This window comes from Lepidochelys kempii, chromosome 4 (assembly GCF_965140285.1).
Source record: "Lepidochelys kempii isolate rLepKem1 chromosome 4, rLepKem1.hap1, whole genome shotgun sequence".
NCBI lineage: Eukaryota > Metazoa > Chordata > Testudines > Cheloniidae > Lepidochelys > Lepidochelys kempii.
This window is the reverse complement of record NC_136383.1, coordinates 104,588,987-104,606,017: the sequence shown is the minus strand read 5'-3', so window position 1 is coordinate 104,606,017 and position 17,031 is coordinate 104,588,987.

The window sequence follows — 17,031 nt, the reverse complement described above, 5'->3', positions numbered from 1 at the left end:
CCTTTGGCAGTAGGAATTTACTCCCCATTGTGTTTGGCTGTACACTGTACCTTTTGAAAGGAGCACTGTGTGCTTTATCCCTTTTCATGTGCAATTATGCTGCTATTGGTTCTTACTGCAAACCCGCTGCATGTGCTTTTTCTCTTTCCCTTGAGACTGAATGACTATCTTCCTCCTCAAAGGCAGAAATATGGTACACAGTTTGAGATTCACTATAAGAACTTATTTTTTTATTTGTCTTGACATTGTATCAGCAGGATATTACATTAAAAACAACAAATACAAAACCCAACCAACCAACCACAGGTTCCCAAGAGGGGCATTAGTAGTTCTAAGTACAAACAAAAGGCTATCTTATGCCTTTAGAAACAGCCAGAGCAAGAGGTGATATGTAAGCTTCAGCCTTCCAGCAGTAGCCCCAAGAGACTTTTAGCCTTAGAGATCGCACCCCCCCACACACACCCCGGTGAGTCATAATTCCCGTTGCACCAAAGGATAGTATTTTGCCGCTGGCTGTTACTTCTATAAAGTTGTGACTCTGGCACAGCTATCCGCCTGCTTCAAAGTGGAATATTTGACACATAGCACTCACATACTTCCATGCACCCATGACCCAAGGTCCAGCGAGCCTGTACAGAAATGTAAGAGGGAAGTAAGGAATGTGTAGGTCAAGTTAAATATAGCCCCAAAACATCTTAGGACTAGATTCTGCCACTCTTTCTCCTTCTGAGTAGTGCCTTATTCCATACATAGTTCTATTAGTTTCAGTGGCGCTGGTTGTGGATTAAGATATTACTCAATGTAAGTAAGAAGGACAGAACCTAGGTGCTATTTCCTACACTAATCTGCATCTGTGCCAATGCATGTATTATATTTTCTCAAATGCCAGGGACAGTACTTTCCAGAGCACTACAATTCCATTTCACTGCAGCTTTCAAGATTTCCAAATTGGTTTTCATTCCACATTGGAACAAAACCAAAACCTTTCCAACATTTTTGTGAAGACAAGATTGTGTCCAAAAGTATGTTTTCAGATAGAAACCTGAGCTGTTTGATGTGGGAAGCTGTGTGTCTATAGCCTGGTGGTTAAGGCGCTCAGACGGGCTGTAGAAGATGGAGATTCAAGTCCATGCTCTGCCTGCTTCAGAGCTGGGATTTTTCATCCCCAATAACTGAATCAGGCAGAGCAGGAAAGTGTCCTCACCACCTGGCTGTGGAGCATGAGAAAGTCTATTTCTCTCTCTTTCTCTCTCTCAAAACGTTGTGGAAACTGATACATTTGTGTGAAACATTACATCTTCGACAAAAACGTTCTTACCGGCTTTAGAAGGCAGTGTGATGTACAATGTAGTGTGACACACCAGTTTAAAATAAGTTCAGTAACATGTTTGTTCCCCACAAGGAATTTACTAACTGTAAGCAAACCCTGGTGCAAAGAAGAGAAGGGATCTCTGAACCACTTCAAACTCAGTGATTGTAGAAGATGGACTAAATTAGTGTTTCTTTATTGTTTTCTCTTATTTCACAATGTGCACTATTAATTCTGGATCTGATAATTCTAGCCTCAGTAACACTGAGTAGTACCAAATGTCATGTCTTTAGTTTCAGTGGGGTTACCTGTGGAATAAGATTCTCCCCATTGTGGATACAGGAGGTAGCAATGGGTCTTACTTTCTTTGAACTGAAATATAATTTGGTAAATGACACTGTATGGGTACTGTTCCTGAGCCCTCCAGAAAACAAGCTGTAAATCATGAGGTTTTCAAAAGTAGCAAAATTGTACACAAAGAATATTATACCATGGGCTTCAAGATAAACAGTTGAATGTTATACATTGGAATTTGCTGGAACAACAGAAAACGTGTCCCCAAAACTAAAGAAAGGGAAATATCCAACATAGCTTGTTTTGGTTTAAGGATATGCAATCAGTGGGGAGTTGATCTTCTGAAGATCCCACAAGGGGCCTATCTACATCTGTAAGCACCTAAATACATTTGAAGTTTGTTGTTTAATTTAAAAACTAAGAAATAATCTCACTGAGTTATGTCTTCCGAGATGCTGTAGTATATCCTATCACAGAGGCTGATCTCTATGATGTATTCTCATCCTGACTTATATTTCCATTTCTATGCCTCTAAAGGGCGGCAATACTTACAACAAAATGTTTGAAAATTTAAAAATAAAAGTTGCTGTCCAGCATAAACAATTTGACAAAAATAAATCCCCTCATCTGAATCAGATAAAATGTAGACATACCAATATTCTTCTGGACTGTCCAAATGGAGGGACAAATCATGACCCCATGTATATACTGCATTGGTGGCCAAGGAGGAGCCTGTTTGCCACCAGGAAAGCAAATCATACAAGAAGAATCATAGAAGAATCATAGAAGATTAGGGTTGGAAGAGACCTCAAGAGGTCATCTAGTCCAACCCCCTGCTCAAAGCAGGACCAACACCATCTAAATCATCCCAGCCAGAGCTTTGTCAAGCTGGGCCTTAAAAACCTCTAAGGATGGAGATTCCAGCACCTCCTTAGGTAACCCATTCCAGTGCTTCACCACATCCTGGTGAAATAGTGTTTCCTAATATCAAACCTAGACCTCCCTCACTGCAACTTGAGACCATTGCTTCTTGTTCTGTCACCTGCCACCATTGAGAACAGTGGAGCTGCATCCTCTTTGGAACCCCCCTTCAAGTAGTGAAAGGCTGCTATCAAATCCCCCCTCACTCTTCTCTTCTGCACACTAAACAAGCCCAGTTCCCTCAGCCCCTCCTTATAAGTCATGTGCCCCAGCCATCTGATCATTTTCGTTGTCCTCTGCTGGACTCTCTCCACATCCTTTCTGTAGTGGGCGGCCCAAAACTGGACACAAAACTCCAGATGTGGCCTCATCAGTGCCAAATAGAGGGGAATAATCACTTCCCGCGATCTGCTGGCAATGCTTCTACTAATGAAGCCCAATATGCTGTTAGCCTTCTTGGCCACAAGGGCACCTGCTGACTCATATCCATATTTTCATCCATTGTAATCCCCAGGTCTTTTTCTGCAGAACTGCTGATTAGCCTGTCGGTCCCCAACCTGTAGCGGTGCATGGAATTCTTCCACCCTAAGCGCAGGACTCTGTACTTGTCCTTGTTGAACCTCATCAGATTTCTTTTGGCCCAATCCTCCAATTTGTCTAGGTCACTCTGGACCTTATCCCTACCCTCCAGTGTATCTACCTCTTCCCCCAGTTTAGTGTCATCTGAAAACTTGCTGAGGGTGTCATTAATCCCATCATCCAGATCATTAATAAAGATGTTGAACCAAACCGGCCCCACAACCGATCCCTGGGGTACTCCACTTGATTCCGGCTGCCAGCCATTGATTACTACCCATTGAGCCTGAAAAATCTAGCCAGCTTTCTTTCCATCTTATAGTCCATTCATCAATTCCATACTTTTTAAACTTTTTGGCAAGTATACTGTGGGATATCGTATCAAAAGCTTTGCTAAAGTCAAGATATATCATGTCCACTGCTTTCCCCATATCCACAGAGCCAGTTATCTCATCATAGAACGCAATCAGGGATTACTCTGGGTGTAAGGTGCTGCGCAATTTGAGTTTGAGTGTCAGAATCAGGCCCTAAACTTCAACTTTAAATGAAGTTCAGCAGGAAATCAGGATGTGTCTTGAATCCTCACACCTAGAGGCTGTGGATAACACAAGACTTTTTTCTTTAAATTTTCTTTAAATTTTCCCTCTAGTGCTACAACTCGTGCATTTCCAGCAACAAGAAAGGCAACTGCTGGTGTTGAATGGGCTCTATAGGTGTTGTACTCTTCTATCAGTCCCACAGCACTAACCCTGCTCCCCAGTGGCCATCACTGAACAGATTTAGAAAATACATTGGTTAAAATTCAGATAGCTGATCTACACTTAAAACTGTCAATGTTGCTACTAGTGATAGTGACAATAGTCTTATGATAAAACAGTGTAATCCTGATAAGGCCACAAAGCCAGTTTTCTTCACAAAGGAAGAAATGCTCAGATCAGTACTACAGGGCATGTGACAGCCAGGAGAATTACTTTAAAAGTTCATCCACATTTTCTAGTGAAAGTCCCATCAAATAAGAACACCAAAATATACCAAATTACCCACTTGTAATGCTGAGATACTCAATACAGCATGTGATACACACCAGTCTAGTTAATACAATCAAGTTTTGAAACTAGCTAGAGTCTGTGCCTTCTAGCTATTTTTTGCGAAAGTCACCAATGTAATAGCAGAGATGTTACCATTCAGTCATTCCCAGGATTTCATAGGAAACTAGTCTGCTTACTACCAAAATATTACAAAATTTAGATTTTTTTTTTATTTTGGACGGGAAAAGAAGAAACCTGAACCTCAATTACTGGCAGCTGAAGGGAGAACAGTAGACAGTAAAACTGACATTTCAACTAGCCACAGTACACGTAATGCATATCTGATACTGACAGCTCATTGGGTTACATGTAATTACTGGTTTCAGAGTAGCAGCCATGTTAGTCTGTGTCCACAAAAAGAAAAGGAGTACTTGTGGCACGTTAGAGACTAAGAACCTCAGTCTCTAAGGTGCCACAAGTACTCCTTTTCTTTTTATGTAATTACAGAGGAAAAAACATGGCAACGTACTGTAGAGTCTCTCTTGAGAACATGTTTTTTCACATATCAAGGCATTTCCAAAGCATATCTTTACAGTTATTAGCATAGCTGAGAAAGTAAATGTCATGAAAGATAAATGGATCCATATAAGCAAACTGAAATCGAGCATGATTAGCAGACAAATGGATCTGACAATTCCAAAGATTTTCGCCTCGCCATGTTATCCGTTTTGGAGGAGCAAGTGGATATTATCCTTATTGATTAAGTAAAAGTGCATCATAATCCAGCAGATGTCTCAGCGTTAAGAATATTTCTAGGGCTCACATTTGGTTACAGCAGTACATGAGTGTTCTAGTATTACATTGCTAAAGGCTGATGCTGAATGTGTATCCAAAGATGGTAAAGGAACAGTAAAAACAAAAATAAATGTCGCAAGTTTTCCATGTGGCCTGGAGATCAGAAGCAACTTGTAACCAAAACCAACAGCTTTTGAATGACTACTTCACCTCTGCCTGTCTCCTATCTCTGATTTGACTTTCCCAAGTAAGTAAGGAGAGTGCTAGGAGAATCGACAAGCTAAAAGCAGGGAATGGAGATTAAAACCAGGAATGGCTGGATCCCAGATACTGGGCAGCAACACTTTCATCTGTACAGCCTTGAGGAAATTTGCTAGTTACTCTTTAGTGTTCTCTGTGTAGCCCAGGGTCCAATGTGCTTCAACAGCAGCTGTGGGAACTACAAGTTGTGGACTACAAACTGAAGCATGTTGGAAGAATTTCCTGGTTCCTGTACCCTCTGCGCTCCAAGCAGAAGGTCTCAGGACTGACTGAGCTGGGAGCATGTAGCAAGCAAGCAGAGAGGAGGCTGCTGGACTGTTCTATGTTCTTTACAGAATAAAACCTTGTTCCTGATGGTTTATCTGAATGGGTCTGGTCTGAGGTGAGCACACACTGACACACAACACAGAGCATACAAAGGAGCCTCTGGCCAAGGTCCCCAAAGTTGTGTAAAAATTGCAAGGCGGACTTCCCCTATCTTGAACAACCTCATATTGGGCCTGCGAATAGGAGTGGGGCTATATCTGGGACAGGGAAATTATCATCATGATTAAGTATTTATATTACAGTGGCACCCAGAGGTCATAATCACACAGAAGGCTCCACTGTGCTAGTTGTTGTAAAAACACAATCAATGCCCCTCCTACACCTGCCCAAAGAGAAAAACTTGAAGAAGAGTCCAGTGTTAGGCAAAACAGGCTTACAGTAATTTGAGATGGAAGCTTATAATTGTGCAAAGAAACCTTGGAGAAGAGTGAGTGTGTGTGTGCACATGTGTGTGTGTAGGGGAAAGTTCATTTAGAGTATCTCAAAGAAAATACACTAGTACTGATTTGGGACCAGGAGACAACAGGCCTAAGCCCAGCCAAAGCTAAAGGCGCTCCCCCTCAACCTAGGGATATGGGAAGAGTGCACCTAGGCAACAGCTGAATGCTAGGGACAACAAATGAAAAGACAGGGGTGAGAAGGTCATAGAGTGAAAATCAGGGAACCGCAATGAGCAGAGAACCCATGACTATGTCCACTACTCCTCAAAAGTATCCAAGTAGTCATTGGACACTTTCCAAAGGAACTCTGCCGAGAGGTCTGACTGAACAAGGGAACAGAAATAGGCACCAAAATATCCATCCTGTCCAACTTTCTCCTCCTGGTATGATGACTGCCCATCTTTGCCAGCCCCAGGAGAAGGTTGATGAGGCAACCCCACAACTTTGTGGGACCATGGATGGGATGTGCCAGGATCAGGAGGTGCAGGGAAAACACTCATACTGAAGTAGGAAATAACTTAGATAAAAACAACAACAAAGCAAGCAAACATACAAAAAAACATTAATTGGCTGCAGCAACTAGTGGTAGATATCCTTAAAAGTGAAAGTGCTGATATATTGCCACATCAAAGTAGAATATGGTGTTCGTCAAGCACTCTTCAGGATAAAGAAATTTAACATTATATAGTCACAAAGACACAAGACCAAGAGATTATACTGATGAAAGATTGGAATTTGAAAGTAAAGTCTGAAAATCACTACAAAAACTAATTTCCACATACTAATTTCCCCCTACTGTTACTCACATTTTCTTGTCAACTGTTTGAAATGGGCCACCCTGATTACATTAGCCTCATTACCACTACAAAAGTGATTTTTCCTCCCTTGGTATTCTACTGTTGAGAATAGCCCACATCCACTTTAATTGAATTGTCTCGTTAGCACTGGCCCCCACTTGGTAAGGCAACTCCCATCTTTTCATGTACTGTGTATATATACCTGCCTACTGTATTTTGCACTCCATGCATCTGATGAAGTGGGGTTTAGCCCACGAAAGCTTATGCCCAAAAAAATTTGTTAGTCTCCAAGATGCCACAAGTACTCCTCATTGTTTTTAATAGGAAAGTGTTCTGTGAAAAAATAAAGAATTTACAGTGATACACAATGGCTCCACAATGGTTAAAGTTCTGTTTATTACCCCACAATTCTTGTTTAAATTGACTGTGGGATGAAACTTGATACACATTTGTCAAGGTTCCTTCCCCACCCTGAACTCTAGGGTACAGATGTGGGGACCTACATGAAAACCTCCTAAGCTTACTTTTACCAGCATAGGTTAAAACTTCCCCAAGGTACAAATTATTTTATCTTTTGCCCTTGGACTTCCACTGCTACCACCAAACATCTAACTGGGTTTATTTTTGAGAAAGCGTTGTTTGGAAACGTCTTTCCCCCAAAAATCCTCACCAAAACCTTGCACCCCCCTTCCTAGGCAAGGTTTGATAAAAATCCTCACCAATTTGCATAGGTGACCACAGACCCAAACCCTTGGATCTTAAGAACAATGAAAAAAGCATTCAGTTTCTTACAAGAAGAATTTTAATAGAAGAAACAGTAAAAAGAATCACCTCTGTAAAATCAGGATGGTAAATACCTTACAGGGTAATTAGATTCAAAACATAGAGAATCCCTCTAGGCAAAACCTTAAGTTACAAAAAGCCACAAAGACAGGAATATCCATTCTATTCAGCACAGCTTATTTTCTCAGCCATTTAAACGAACAGAATCTAACGCATATCTAGCTAGATTACTTACTAAGTTCTAAGACTCCATTCCTGTTCTGTCCCCAGCAAAAGCATCACACAGACAGACCCAGACCCTTTGTTTCTCCCTCCTCCCAGCTTTTGAAAGTATCTTGTCTCCTCATTGGTCATTGTGGTCAGGTGTCAGCGAGGTTATTTTAGCTTCTTAACCCTTTACAGGTGAAAGGGTTTTTCCTCTGGCCAGGAGGGATTTGAAAGGTGTTTACCCTTCCCTTTGTATTTATGACAACATTACAGCCCAAGTATGACATATTTCACATTAAAATGTATCCACTGATTTTAATGAAGTACAAAATAATCCATACTCATTTCTGGTACATTTCTAGTGTCCAGTAAGTAAAAAACATTTGGGCTCAATCCTGCACTCCTCGGATGATGAAGGAATAGGATGAAAGATTTTCAGCAAGACTGTGTCTGCCGCTCTGGGAGGGGATGTCGAGCCCTTTGAACACCATGTCTAGTGGCCAGGAATGACTAACTGCACTTCTTGTGCTCCAGAGAGTGCAGGTGTTGTATCCTCCTATCAAACCAAGGCATTCTTTCTGCTCCACACTGGCCAGCAGTGCTGGCTGGACATGGGAAGTTTGCCAGCTACACCCTTGTTTAAGAAAGGGGGAAGTGATGTTAGCTCTGCATGCTGAACAGTTGTAGCATGGATTGCTCACTGCCACAGTTAATGAAAGGCTGTACCTAATCAGTATGACTCAGTCCTATGTCTGTAAACCCAGTTGGTAATAGACTGTGGGTATGAGGCATTACATTACTAAAAATAATTAAATGAAAAACAATCAGTTTATCTCAGCAATTAATTTAGCTTATGAACATTTTGGAACATGGTGGGAACATTCCCATGGAAGGAGAAAAAATAAAATAAATTGAAGTTAAAACATCTATTTTGTGAGTTTCATAACTGTTGTTACACTTTGTCTAATGCCTAACTGATTGCTATTTATTGGTGAGCTCTTAGCTTTTGAAAATTATTTAGTCATTTGCTGGCTGTTTATTGTTAAGATGGTAGAAAAGGGCTTATTTTTTTCTGCAGTTTAAGAGACAGCTCTTCCTGGCCTTTGTCTAGGGTGAGCGCAGTGGGGCTGTCTCCATAGCCCCCTGGTAAAGTCCCTGACTCCTCTGAAGGTACACAGGGTAGAGGAGGGAATGGTTCAGGCAACCTTTCCCCAACCTCACCCCTGAACACAAGTCAGGGCACTTACAGTCCCTGATCTCAGAGAAATCATGGACTGCTCCTCTCTGCATCCTGGGGCAAAAGTTATCAAAGGGCCCAGTGGGGGGAAAGGGAGGCAGTGCTATGAGCCTACTTCCGACTTCTGCACCAAGCTACAGAGTGTGCCAACTGCAATGGTGGGGAGGGGGAGAAATAAATGAGGCACAGCCTGAGTACACACATCACACACTAGGTAAGTTGACAAAGGGGCTTCTTTCCCTTGCTACCTCCTCAGTCTTCCTAAATTTTTCTGTGTTTGAGATGTAACATCCTAAAGTCTGAGCCTGAGGCATTATTTAGAACACATCCATAGAGTTATCGAGCCACAAGCACAGAAAATGTCAGCTGTGCCCTTGAGCTGACTGAATAAGACACTATTATAATCCCCCACCCCCAAAGGATGTTCTTTATGAACTGCTAAACATCTGGACAACATGCACAACCTCATTATAATCAAACCTGGACAGAGAATCAGTATATTTGTTTTAAAGTTGATAATAGGCATCATCAAGCTTCAGGAGGGAGTCTCCAGGAATTAAAAAGGTTCTGGCAGTCACTCTTCGAGTTCAAATGCAACATCCTCCAATACTGTAGGGTATTTGCTCTTTATTTCTCATAAAAATGACTGAGTTAACAGTCCTCAGACTTTCTGCAGCAGCCTGATCCTAAAAGGAAAATGTGTAGGTTTTGGTTTTAATTTCAGAGACACGCACACTGGCCTAACCTATGCTAGAATTTTCAGTCCAGTTGTAATGTTTTGTTTCCAGATTAAGAGCTGATAACACATCTGTATATATTCATACTGATACTTCAAAATTATTTGCTCCAGGAACAAATGTTTGTTTCCCATTGTGGTTCACCTGAGTTCATAAGTCATATGGTATTGTTTGTGTTCCAGATCAGACAGCTTATGCTACATAGGCTTTGTCTACACTAGTACTTTTGTCAGCAGGACTTTTGTCTCTAAGGGGTGTGAAAAGACATACCCCTGACCAACATAAGTTTCACCAACAAAAGCGCTGGTGTGGACAGCACTATGTCAGTGGGAGAGCGTCTCCCGCCAACATAGGTACTGCTGCTCATTGTGAGTGGTTTAATTATGCCTGCGGGAGAGAGCTCACCCCACAGCATATAGCAGCTACACAGGACACCTTACAGCAGTTTAAGGTTCATAGTGTAGACGTAGCCTGAGGCTATATCTGCACTTAAACTGCTACAGTGGTGCTGCTGTAGCCCTTCAGTGTAGCCATTCACAACAGCAACAGGAGGAATTCACTCATTGCTGTAGGTATCTACCCAAAGGCGGTATCTAGGTTGAGGGATGTTGTTCAGGAGTGTGGATTTTTCACACCTATGAGGGCTTGTCTTCACTACCAGGGTAAGTCGACCTAAGTTATGCTACTGCAATATGCGACTATTGTAGATGGAGTCGACCTAGCTTAGGTCAACTTAGCCCGGTGTCTTCACTGCACTGAGTCGATGGGAGATGCTCTCCAGTTGATTTACCTTACTCTTCTCGGGGAGCTGGAGTACTGGAGAGTGCTCTCCCATCAATTTAGCAGGTCTTCACTAAATCCACTAAATTGACACCTGCTGCATCGATTGCAGCAGTGTTGATCCCCCCTGGAGTGAAGACAAGCCCAGAGTGATATAGGTAGATCCACCTAACTTTTTAGTGTAGACCTGGCTGAACCACCACAGCTGGCATTTCAATTGTTGCAATTGAATATACAATTCAAAATTCACTTTCAGCAAATATTTGAAATTAAAATGAACTTTTGAAAAATATTTGTACAGTAAAACTCAACCATTCCATTGTTTTCCTTCTGCAAGCATGACAGAGTTGTGAATGTGACTGATCATAATTCATTTTAAAAATTCATCCAAATATTCCTGAACATTTTTTCCACTCTTCCCTCATCTCTAGTGTTTACACCTTTCAAACATTTGCAGATTCTTGCCTTGTCCTCACCTAGGGCTAGATCAGGGGTTCTCAAGCTTTTGTGCCGGTGACCCCTTTCACACAGTGACCCTATGAGTGTGATCCCTCTTACAAATTAAAAACACTTTTTAATATATTTAACACCATTATAAATGCTAGAATCAAAGCGGGGTTTGGGATGGAGGTTGACAGCTTGTAAACCCCCATGTAGTAACCTTGCAACCCCCTGAGGGGTCCCGACTCCCAGTTTGAGAACCCCCGGGCGAGATGGAAAGCCCATTCAAGTCAATTCAAAAATTCCCATTCACTTCAATAGGCTGTGAGTCAAGCCCAATAGTTCCCAGTTCAGCAAGGAGTTTAAGTTTATGTTTAACTTTAAACACATAAGTAGTCCCACTGACTTCAAGAAGGCCACTCAAATGCTTAGAGTTAGACACATGCTTAAGTCCCTTGCTGAATCAGGCCATAATTAGTCTATTGAAGTCAATGGAAAGACTCACATTGACTTCCATGGTCTTTGGAAAGAGGACTTTATTGCATAGTAGAACGTGTAAAAAAAAAGTGTCAACACAATGTTTTCTATAAAAAAAAAGCTATTTTGTTGAAACAAAATGTTTTGTGGAAACATTGGTTTCAACAAAAATTTCCTCAGGTCCAGATCAAAACTAGAGACACTGACTGACTGTACAGCCTGCTGGTTAGTGTACTTACCTGGGATGTAAGACCCAGTTTCAAGTCACTGCCTATTTAGGAAAGGAAATTGAAGTTGTGTCTCCCATACCAACAGGCAAGGGGTCTCTAACTTATCCTTTTTTTTCCAAAATGTCGAGGTATCATTTTTATTCTACATTAAAACAAAAACGTTGTGAAACAGAATTGTGGTTTTCTGGCCAGTCCTATTGCACAGGCAAGATTTCACTATAGCTATAGGTGAAGTTAGTTCTGTAGTGATAGCTAACCTTCTTATTGTGGATTCATGCACAATCCCTGCAAGCTGTTGCCTCCATTGCTACAGCACTCCCTAGGGTTAGGATGTGGCATTGTAGGGATCTTTTGCCTTCAGTGCCTCTCTATTCCCACTGTTCTAGTTCTGCCACGGCCTGCATCTTCCGTGTCCTAGTCCTTCGTCCAGAGCACCTTTCAGTTTGGACCCCTTCCAAGGTAACCAAACCTGTCTGGTCTCAATAGTCCTTGCCTCTTTCCTGTGACTTATACTGGTCTTCCTGCATGGCATTGGTAGGGGAACCCAGGCCCACCCTTTCCTGTGGGTTTCAGCCCAGGGACCTTGTGATAAGCAGCTATGGTACATTTCTGATGATCCCCAGTAGATCCTTGAGTTGTTTCCTTCTCTCCCCTGCTTCCAGGCATTTATCTTGGAGCTGCACTCTCCAGTCCCCTCATTCTGGAGCTTAGACTCTCTAGGCAGCTTTTCCTGGCCTTTTGCCAAGGAATTTTCTCTGGGTGTCTCTTAGCCACTCTAGCAACTGTCTGGAACCCTTTCACCTTTACTACCCTGCCCTTCAGAGCCAATGCCAGGTATGAGGTCCCTTCAGTAGCTTTACACTCTCAGTTGTTCCTTATTAGCCCTGCAGTCCTTCCTTTATAGGAACCACACTGTCTGACTGACCCCAGATGGATCTAATCCTTAATTAGTTCTCTCTCCTGGAGGTGCCACAGAATGGTCTAAATGTGACCTCAGACTCCCTGTTAATCCTGTTTTTGCAACATAGGGCATATGCTCCATCACAACCCTCCTGACTGAAGGCTCCCTAGTGCCATGCCCTATCACAGTTGCTAATTTGTTTCCATTTTTGGTCTTTGTTGGGGGCTTATTCCTTCACCCACTTACTTCCTGGTCCTTCTCACATGTACAGAGAGCAACAATACCTGAAGTCCAAAGGTGCAAACAATTCGATGTTTATTGGGGTGAACTTCCAGCAAGCATGATTCCAGTTTCCTTCCTTAGTGTCCCCCTTCCCAGCTCTGACACCACAGAGCCTTACCTGTGTCCCTGTTCCCATTCCTGCCCTTAGCAAAACATGATTCCAATTTCCTTACCCCCATTCCCTGTTCCCACCCACCGACCCACTTCCTGATTGACTGCAGACTATAGAGTAAAACTTGAGTTCTGCTTAGCTATACTTTAACCAATCATTTTACTGAAACTTAACTAACCAATCCTAACGTATTATAACATGATTATTTAACCAATTATATCCCACCACCTTAATTAGTATACACCCTGCAAAATTAATTATACAGCAGACAGAAACAATCACAGAACTAGACAGAGATTATACAGACAAACAATAGGGAAATGGGGACTACAGTGTTAGAACAAACACAGAAATGAGGATTTCACGTCCCAACTATTGATAAGTGAGTTCTTACCAGACAGGATGCTATCAAACTAAGTTTCCTTTTACATTTTCTAGGCATTTTCCTTTCTCTGGAGGTGATAGGCACTATCAGGACAGGATTGTGTTCCTAACAGCCCAATAGCACCTTATTTCAATGTGACTAGTTGTGAATGTGAGGATGTGACCGTTCCCTTCCCAGTTTATGGCTACCTCTGCTGCTTAGCCAAAGATCTTAGCCTAAGCACAGGGCCTCAGACTGTCACAGTAACAGAAGGACCTTACACCGGCAGACAGTGATTTTGATTCTTTCTTTTATAACCTCTATAACTAGCTAAGTGATAAGAATACACCTAAATTCTTAGAGTATAGGCCTTTACAGACAGGCCTGAATATCTATATCTTAACAGTCTTATCCTATCCTCACCATCTCATCTTGTTTTTTCCTCTTGTGGTATATTTTTTTCCTTTTCTTTTTTATGTCTCTCTCCCCTCTGATCTCCATCCCTGCTATCTCTCCAACTGTCTTCCTACCCCTGCTGATTCCCTAACGTGTGGGTACATAGTGCTTGGGGAAGATGGTCCTTGTAGCTTAGCAGAACGCATTGGGAGCAAATAAGAGAAATTTGACAGGACAATCTAATGACAGAACTCTTAACTCTACATATATGAGCAGCTACTGTGACCATCTGCATTGTGGGGAGGGAACGAAGGAGGCTTTCAAAGTGCCTCCCGAGGCTTAATTCACAAACAGTACAATTGCATCAGAAGGCAGGATAAATGTAGCTTTCCTTGGCTCTCTGTCCATACCTCAATCCCTGGAATAGGATGTGGTATCCTCCAGGCTGGGAAAAGCACTATCTGGCTTCTTATATACACTCTACAAATCAGTCAGCTGCTCCCTCTACATGCAGCTTTCCCAGTTGGCACAATTAGTATCATTAACTCAGTTCACACCTCAGTTCACAGCACAGACACTCCAGATTAATGGACTGAAGCACAGATGAACTCCGAAGCAGTTCAAATTAGTGTTCTCTCAGTTTCTGTTCCAAACTCCCTGTTCTATGAAAAATGTTAACATAAAATGTCTCAGTCATATTTACCCATTCAGTTCCCACATTAGAGCAAACTGCCCATTTGTTTGTCACTGCCCTCTATATGCCTCATTTGAACACTGGTTCCTCTTTCAGCTAATTTCTCAAATTAAAGATTGGAGGAAAATATCTCAGGACCAAATCCTGCTCTCAGTTATGCTTGTGTAAGTCTACAGTCATTTTTATTTATTTATTCATTTATTTATTTAGAGACATATTGCTATTGACTACGTGGAGAGGCCAAGTCTTTTATTGCCTCTGACTCCAAATGCTCTTATTACCACTAAAACATTTCATAGGCATCTTCCTTTTTCAGAAAAGTTACTTCTGTGCAGACATCCATCTAGCCTTTAGAAAACTCATCAAATGACAACATGTTCCAGCAACATAAGATAAAGCAGTGATAGGTGAAGTGATTAGTTAGTATAAACTACCTCACAGTATGCTTTCCTGGAATCATACATTCACAGTTCATAGGAACTGCTCTAACAGAGCAGAAAAATGTTATTTCTGATATTTCTGGCAGGAGCTTGGGCTAAAAGCTTCCTGAGAAATCCACACAAAACAGGAACAGGTAGGACTAAATGTTGCAATTAAAGGCTGCACTCCTGCACTGGGAGCAAGGTGGAGCCAAGCAGTCCAAAGGGTAGGTTGAGAAGGGATTTTGCCTGATACGCAATCTCCCCTGAGCTTCCTGGTGTGCTAGCAGTTTGGGAAGGGGAATGTCACACGGAAGGAGCAATCCCAGTCTTCCTGTCTGTTTCTGCAGCCTAGAACAATCAGGCCCATTCCCTGACTGAGGACTTTGCATGTTTCCACAATGCAACTTATAAAATAACAGTTATTCTTTTCATTACCTCAATAGATTTTTTTTTTTAAATCCACTGAATATTCGGGGGTAAGAAATAGTGTTCATTGATAACATTCCTTTCAGCTCCTGGGTTGGTAGTCTAACAAGTGAGGGATGGGGCCTCATTGACCTAGGTGCCATGCAAACACACAGGAAAACAGGAACAGCTTCCTCTTTGTGCACTTTCCAGCCTCAGCACCTTGGGGAGCTTGTGGCAGGTTGCACCTCCTGCAGCCATTAAAGACTGCTCTAATTTACACTGGGGGCTGTAATCTCTGCTGTGGTTGCAGTGGGTTTAAAGGGCTGAGCCCAAGAGTATAAGGGTAACATTTTTAAATACCTGCATGCACTTAAATTCCTAGAAGAGCCCTTGCATATTTGTTCCTGGTTTTCTTTCCGCTTATCTGGTTGGATATTTGTTTGCTTCCACATTATTGATAAATAATTAAAACAAAACAACACAACCCCTCCACCCTCGAAATGTGTGACAAATAAAGCGTGACATTGAAACAAATGTATGTAGTAACTAATAGAAATTATAGGGGGAAATCAAATATGTTTAAAATTATCCATATTTAAAAGGAATCTGGTTTACAAAATAGCATGCTACATATTGTCTGAATTTTATGTTCACGTTAATAGACAATGATGCTGGTGAACCTTGCTTTCTGCACTTACTATGTTGACTGGAAAATATGTAGAAATGCAAAATGAACTGATCAGATTTGTTTTAGATTTGACATTACCTTCCATATAATTCAAGGGTATAAATTGTGATGATCAGAAAATAGTAGCTGAATATAAAAAATAAAAGTGGGAAGACAGTTGCCAGGAGTTATTTCAGTTTAATTCAGTTTCAAAATGCTTGTAAGTTTGCAATCTACATATCATGACTCTTTGGAATCCATTGAAGCCCCAAATATTTCACAAATAACTAGTATCTATGGCCCCAATCCTGCAAATGTGTATGTACAAGCTTAACTTTAAACATGAAATAGCTTGAAAGGCTTCAGTGTGATTTCTCATGGCATAAAGTACAGTACTACTCAAAGATCTTGACCCAGGAAAGCACTAAAGTTCATGCTTCACTTAAAACATGTGTGGTCCTATCAAAGTCAATAAGACTATACATGTGTTTAAAGTGAGGCATGTACTTAATTCTTAATAGATTGGTGCAAAGTGAGTAAGGGTGGCAGGATCTGGCCCAAAATTATCTGAGGTAAAAAGCAATGAAGTTTGTCAAATACTGTTGACGTTATAACAATAAATGAAATTACCCACTATTTCTTGTAAGAATGGCAGGACTAAGGGCCTGATCCTGAGAGGTAGTTAGCACCTCATTTCCCATTGAGGGCACGGGAATTAGTCATTCTCAGGTCTTCACACTTAGAATCTCATATGTTTGAGAGCAGGTCCAAGCTAAGAAAAATCACCTGACCCAAGGTTTCAAATTTTGCCATTCCAGACTCCCACCCAGAATGAACAAGTACATTTGAAGCACCTAGTTGTCCCATTAGCTTTTCCCGCACATTCCTCTGAAATATGTGATGGGTATTGGAGGCATGCATTTATGGGCAATCTCTCCTTCATCTTCATGGGAGTTCAAGAAGCCACAGCCATCTTTTTGAGTACCAGGTGAGCATTGTTATGCTTTTATTTTTCAGGTCTAACACTGCTGATATTTTTCTTATTTTTTCCACCTTTTTTGAAAACGAATATGTTTATAATTTAAATTAAAATGTGTCTTATAGACCTTTAGGTTAGGTTAGTTCTCATGCTATTGTGCTTGGAA